Here is a 7,612-nt window from a genome sequence, read left to right on the forward strand (position 1 = left end):
TTTATGCAGTATGTTTTTTGTCTGCTTATTTTTACATTTATGATGGTTTTTTGATTGTTGTTTTTCTCTAACTGAGTGGGAGACAATAATGGCCATACAACACAACCACACCTGCACCTCCTACAGCTTCACTTACAGAGTGAGAGCTACCAATTCCTTCTGCACCAACAGGCCAATGATACATGGCCACCAGTAAGAGCCTGAGTCACCCTTAACTACTCTTCATAAACATTTAACAGAGTTCTGTACAGCCACACTTATTCTCTATCACATCCGACAGGAGACAGGTGGTGATTGCATAAGTGCTGCCAGCTAGTGAATAGAGGAGCACAGTATTCTGCTTACCAGATAAATCCAAAAAAAAAGAAAGAAGGAAAATCTTGGGTGAATCATTCCAACATACAATCACCAACTAAATATAAATACAAAAAAGTCACGATGTCTCAGAGACAATAGACCATCACAGTCCACACAAAGAAGCAAGATAGAGTGGTTGAAACAAGAGAACAGTATACAAACCTAGAACACATCCTTAAGAAAGAAGCAACACTGGAACTCTCTGATGAGGAATTTAAAAGAATTACACTTAGGTACTTTCAATGAATTGAGAGACAGATCAAGGAAAACACTGATAAAATTGAGGAAAACACAGAGAAGGCCCTAGAACAATTTCAGAAGAAAATACAAGAACAAAATGACAAAACAAATGAAAAGTTAGAAATGATACAAATTCTACAGATAGAAATCCAGAAGATTAATACTAATTTTCAGAAATACCACAATGAAAGGGTAAAGGAGTAGAATCAAATCAATGGAAGATAGAATTAATAAGACTGAAGAAAAATACCTGGGTACTTCTCTGGAAAGAGAATAATCAGAAAAAAGATAAAAACAAAATGAAGAAAGCCTAAGATTCACGTGAGATACCATCAAAAGGGAAAAGCTATGTGTCATTGGAATTCTAGAATAGGAAGAGAAAAAGAAAACCACTGAGAAAATTGTCTAAGATTTGTTGGAAAAGAACTTCCCTGATATGATGAAAGATGAGAATATATCCATTCAGGAAGTATCATCAGGAAGATGAACACCAAAAAGGATAGACCCCAAAATATCATCATCAAACTCACCAAAACTGAAGACAAAGAAAGAATGCTGAAAGCAGCATGGGAAAAACAGAAAGTGATTTACAAAGGACAACCAATAAGACTAAGCTCTGATTTGTCAGCAGAAACCATGCAAGCAAAAAGGCAATGGGATGGTATAAATAAAATCCTGAAAGAGAAAAATTTCCAACCAAGAATTATACACCTGACAAAATTGTACCTCAAATGGATGGTGAAATTCAGAGATTTGCAAAGAAGCAGAAATTAAGGGAATTTGATAAAACCTGAACAACCCTACAAGAGATAGTAAAGAGAGTCCTTTGAACCAAACCTACAAACCAAACTCACTGCTGTCAACTCAATTCGACTCATAGTGACCCCTCCTTGGGTTTCTAAGGTGGTATCTCTATGGAAGTAGATTGCCCAACCTTCTTTCTGTGGAGTGGCTGGTGGGTTTGAACCGCCAGCCTTCTGGTTAGCAATCAAATGTCACAGGTACTATACCACCAGAGAACCAATAATAGCAAACAAAAACTGACCATTAATACACAGGATGACATAAATCAAAAACCAATTCAGCTATGGAAGTATTCAAAGTGAAATAAGCTTACAAGATTATAAACAGGGAACCAGAGACATCAATTGGCAAAAGATGACATCTACAAACCAAAAAGAGGGAAAAAAAATAGTGTAGTTACAGAATTTCTAAATGGTGAGGAAGTTAAGAGTGTTACAAGAGAGAATGGACTGTTCTAAATTAGGGAAGAAAATTATAAATCACAGGGTAAACTCAAAGAAATATGATAAACCTCCACATTACAATAAAAAAGAGGACAAGCACAAATATTTAGCAAATACTAAAACAATAGCAACAAAGGAAATGATAACATGATCCATAACCATAATGAACTCAGCACAGAAAATTATATGGAACAAAGAAACCAGGAATGCCAAAAAAAAAAAAAAAAAAAAAAAAACACACATAACAAAATGATTCCAACAAATTCATACTTGTTGATAATTACACTAAATGTAAATGGATTAAATGCACCACTCAAGAGATGGAGAGTTGCTGACTGGATAAGAAAACATAATCCATCAATATGCTCTCTTCAATAGACACACCTTAGAGATAAACAAAAAAACAGAGTAAAAATCAAAGGTTGAAAAAACATATAACAAGCAAATGCCAACCAAAAAAGAACAGGAGTGGCAATATTAATTTCTGATCAAATTGACTTTAAGACAAAAACCACCATAAGAAACAAGGGAGGATATTATATAATTAAAGGATCAATTGAACAAGAAGACATAACCATAGTAAATATCTATGGACCCAAACAAAAGCCCAAAATACATAAATCAGACTTTGACAGAATTGAAAAGACAAGTAGATGACTCCATTCATAGTAGGAGACTTTAATACACCAGTTTCAATGAAAGGTAGAACAACTGAAAAGAAACAAAGATGTAGAAGTACTAAACAATACAATCCACCAACTTGACTTTATAGGCATATAGAGAGCACTTTATCCAACAACAGTACAATATACACTCTTTTCCAGTACAAATGGAACATTCTCCAGGATAGACCATATGTTAGGTCACAAAGCAACCCTTAATATATTCAAAAACATTGAAATACTGAAATACATCTTCTCCATTCACAAGCTATCAAATTAGAAATCAACAATAGGAAGATCAATGGAAAAAGAGCAAATGCATGGAAATGTAACAATGGCTTCCTTAAGAATGACTGAGTAACAGAAGAAATAAAAAATTTCCTTGAATCAAATGAGAATGAAAAGATAACATACCAAAATCTTTGGGACACAGCAAAAGCAGTGATCAGAAGCCAATTTATAGCAATAAATGCACACATCTAAAAAGAAGAAAAAGACAAAGTCAACACTTTAAACCAACATCTCCAACAATTAGAAAGAGATCAGCAAGAGTATCTCACACTATACACAAAAACTAACTCCAGATGGATCAAAGACTTAATGTGAGACCTAAAATTATAAAGTTTCTCAAGCAAAAACTAGGGGTAAATTTAGGGGCCCTAATATATGGCATTAATAGACTATCATGCATAACCCAAACTGCACAAACAGCAGAAGATAAGCTAGATGAATGGGACATTCTAAAAATTAAATTTTTATGTGCTTTCAAATACTTCTCCAAAAGAGACAAAAGAGAACTTAGAGATAAGGAAAAATATTTGGCAATGACATATCTGACAAGGGACTAATCTCTAGATTTTATAGAAAACTTCAACACCTCAACAGCAAAAAAGACAAATAGTCCAATTAAAAAATGGACAGAAGATATGAATAGACACTTCATCAAAGAGGATATTCAGGCAGACAACAAATACATGAAGAAATGTTCACAATCATTAGCCATTCCAAAAACCAACCCAAACTTTCTGCAGTCAAGTCAGATCTGACTAGTAGCAACCCCTCCCTGGGTTTCTGAGGTGGTATCATTATGGAAGTAGATTGCCCAATTTGCCTTCTAAGGAGTGACTGGTAGGTTTGAACTGCCAGCCTTTGGGTTACCAGTCAAATGCCATAGACACTACACCACCAGAGCACCTGATTAACCATTATAGAGATGCAAATCAAAACAACAATGAGATACCATCTTGCCTCAGCACTAGTAGCCAAATCCAACAAGACAGAAAATAACAAATGCTGCCCAGGATGTAGAGAGTTTAGAACTCTCATACACTGCTGGTGGGACTGTCAAATGAAACAACCACTGTGGAAAACAGTATGGCAATTCCTTAAAAAAAAAGATGGAAATTGAAATACCATTTGACCCAGCCATTTCATTACTAGGTATATAAAGAAGTGAGAGCCAAGACAAGAACAGATATATGCACACACATGTTCGCAGCATAGTGCCTAAGGCACTTGACTGTTAACCAGAAGGCTGGTGATTCAAACTCTCCAGCCACTCCTTAGAAGGAAGGTTGGGCAATCTACATCTGTAGTGATACTGCCTTGGAAACGCAAAGAGAGGTAACTATGAGTCAGGTCTGACTCATCAAGCACATAACAACAAATGTTCATCACAACACTATTTACAATAGCCAAAAGATGGAAACAACCTAGGTTCTAGTCAACAGAAGAATGGATAACAAAATTATGGTACATAAACACAATGGAATACTATGCAACACTAAAGAATAACATAGAATCTGCAAAACACTGCAGGATGTGGATGAACTTGGAGGACATAATGCTGAGTGAAATAAGTCAGTCACAGAAGGACAAATATTGTATTAGTTTGTTACTGTAAAAAGTCAGGGAAAGGTTTATATATGGAAGGAAACATTCTTTGTCGGTTAATGGAGGTGGGGGGGAGGGGAGGGAACTCTGCTATATAGGCAGAGACACGTATTGATTTGGGTGAAGGGAAGGGCAATGTACCAAATGTGAGTGATCAACACATTGGCAGTGAGGAAGAGGAAGACATAGAGAGGTGCATGGGAAGTACAGACAACAAAGATGAACCCTTTTGCACATGTATTACTGTGTTGCCAGTGAAGGCAAATATTGATCTATGAGTGGGTAGATGGATGGACAGGCTAAGCAATTAGGTGTGTCTATGCAGGGGGGAGTGTGCCCATGACCACGTATAGGGTTGGCAGACAATGTTTCTACAAGTGTACTTGGATGTTGTGTGAGAATGTCCAGGTGTATAGCAGAGCTGACAAGGGAGAAAGTTGTAGTGACGTCTTGGTCACAGCCAGCTTCCCGGAGGGAGTGAGTAGTTGGACCTGTGGGCTCGGGACCATAATTGCAGGGGGCATCAAGCTCAATTGGAGTAACTACACAAAAAATATTGTTTCACATACTACTTTGGTGAATAGTGACTGGAATCTTAAAAGCTTGCAAGCAGCCATCTAGATGTAACAATGGGTCTCTCTTTATCCAGAGCAAAGAAGAATGAAGAAAACCAAAGAAGCATGGAAACAATTAATCCAAAGGACTGGTACACCATGTGATCCTCAGCCTATATGACTATGAGACCAGAAGAACTAGATGGGGGCAGTCAACCACTGTGAACCAGTAGAAAGGAGATCTATGTAGGAGATCCTGGATAGAGTGTGAGAACAATGTGGAACAAAACTCAAAATCATTAAAAAAAAAAAAAAAAAAAAAAGGAGACGAGTTTTGCAGGTCTGATAGACCCTGATGGAACTATTGAGACTATAGCCCCTAGCTGCCCTTCAGGTCTGAAATTGAACCCACTTCTGCAGCTTCCAGCCAAACAAAGGACAGGCATATGAGCTGAACATTTACATTAGGTAGATACTCTCCTTGGAGAGATCATTTATGGGAGAATAGAAGGGCTGTGTATGCAGAGGAAGGCAGCTCAGGGGGCAGGAGTGCGTGGGAGGGAAGGACACAGGGAAAAGGTAACTATGAGGAGGAAATGGGAAGGGAACTGTTGCATTGTGGGAAATCACAGTCAATGTCATGAGACGCAGTATATGTGAACTGCTGCATGGAAAATGAATTTGCTCTGTAAACTATCACCCAAATCATATATATATACCGAACATTATATCTTAAGATAAAATAAGAAAGTGTTTATTAACCACTTAATCCAGTGCCTAGAATATAGTAGGAATTGTAGGAATTCAACCTACTTTTATTTTGTTTTCCATATTTACCTTTTTTTCACTTGTAACCATCATCTGGTACTTAACCCTTCTAGGGCCAAATTTCAAACCCATTCTACAAGCTTTTGATCAAACTTGCTAATAAATAATAAATAATAAATCATTCTCTATGGAAAATTATATCATGACACTTAAGAATGCTACACTATTAGGTTGTAAGTCCTGAGCCCTAATTTTATTTCCATCACTACCAAGTAACCAATTCCAGAAAATGCGTGTTGACTTTCTACTTTGTTTTAAACTGCACTAGATGGTTATGGAAGATGAATAGGAAGTGATTATTGAACTCAAGAAGCTCACTATCTCATAGAGGGCAAAGTCTCAGTTATAATTAATTATTGAAAATGTGATAAAACATTCTGCAGAGGAATGAGCAATGTGTTAAGAGAGCACAGGAAAAGAGCCTTTGTAGAAATAGGGACAGTCTAAGAGAGGAGGTCTCAATTATTTGAGCCTTTACGGACAAGAATATTTTCAAACCAAAAACAGTAAAGACAAGCAGAAGGAACATGAACAGAGACACAAAGGCAGGAACATAAAACTGGTGGAAGAAAAGACTAGAAGGCTGGATGATGACTGGAATATGACAGGTGTTCCAATGGAAACTGTAGGGACCTGAAAGTTATTGTGTTCAAAGCACTTAATCTAGAGAGGAACATTGTTATACAGATGTTTTAGGAGGATTGTTGTTGTTGTTGTTGTTGTTGTTATGTGCTCCTCGAGTCGGATCTGACTCATAGCGACCTCTCCTTGGGTTTCTGAGGCAATATCACTACGGAAGTGGATTGCCCAACCTTCCTTCTGAGGAGTGGCTGGTGGGTTTGAACTGCCTGCCTTCTGGTTAGCAGTCAAGTGCCTTAGGCACTTACTGCTAATTAATAATGACACTTATAAAAATATTGTGAGAATTAAAGAAGAAAAACTAGTGACTACTGAATAGTAAGGATTTCTTTGGTGATGCAAATGATTAATGTGCTTGGTGGCTAACCAAAAGTTTAAACTCTTGAGTCCACCCAAAAGCACCACAGAAGAAAGGCAGTAACTTACTTTACAGATTTACTTCCAACAAAACAGTCATTGAAAACACTATGGAGTACAGTTCTACTATGACACAAACTGGGTAACCATGAGACAGAGTTGATTCAACAGCAATTGTTTTTGCTTTAACTGGTAAGTATTATATGTTCAAAAAAACACTTTTTTAACAACCAAAAACCAAAAACCAAACTCACTGTCATTGAATCAATTCTGACTCATCATGACCCCCATTGGGTTTCTGAGATGATAAATCTTTAGGGAAGCAGATTACCTGCTGGTTACCAGTCCATTGCCTTAGGCACCGTGCCACCAGATCTCCTTACTTTTTTTTTAACAAGGGCCATGGATTTTCATTTTTGCACTAGGTCCCACAAATTATGTAGCCACTCCATTCTATTGTTGTAGCCTGCCACTGAGTCAATTCTGACTCATAGCTACCCATTGTGATAGAGAAGAAATGTTTAATAGGTGTTTCTACACTGCTCTGGTGGTATAGTAGTTAGAGCATTTGGCTGGCAGTTTGAAACTACCAGCTGCTCAGCAGGAGAAAAATGAGGCAATCTACTTCCATTAAGATTTCTAGCCCTGGAAACCCTATGAGGCAATTCTACTCTGTCCTAAAGAAGTTGCTATGAGTCAGAATCAACTCAATGGTAGTGGGTTTGATTTGGTTTGGTTGATCTTTACAGAGACAGATGCCAAGTCTTTCTCCCAAGGACCAACTAGGTGGGTTCCAATCATTACCAACAGGAGGACACCTTTCTTTCTTTATATA

This window comes from Orycteropus afer, unplaced genomic scaffold, assembly GCF_000298275.1.
Source record: "Orycteropus afer afer isolate SDZICR_OR568_19922 unplaced genomic scaffold, OryAfe1.0 scaffold00084, whole genome shotgun sequence".
Lineage (NCBI taxonomy): Eukaryota > Metazoa > Chordata > Mammalia > Tubulidentata > Orycteropodidae > Orycteropus > Orycteropus afer.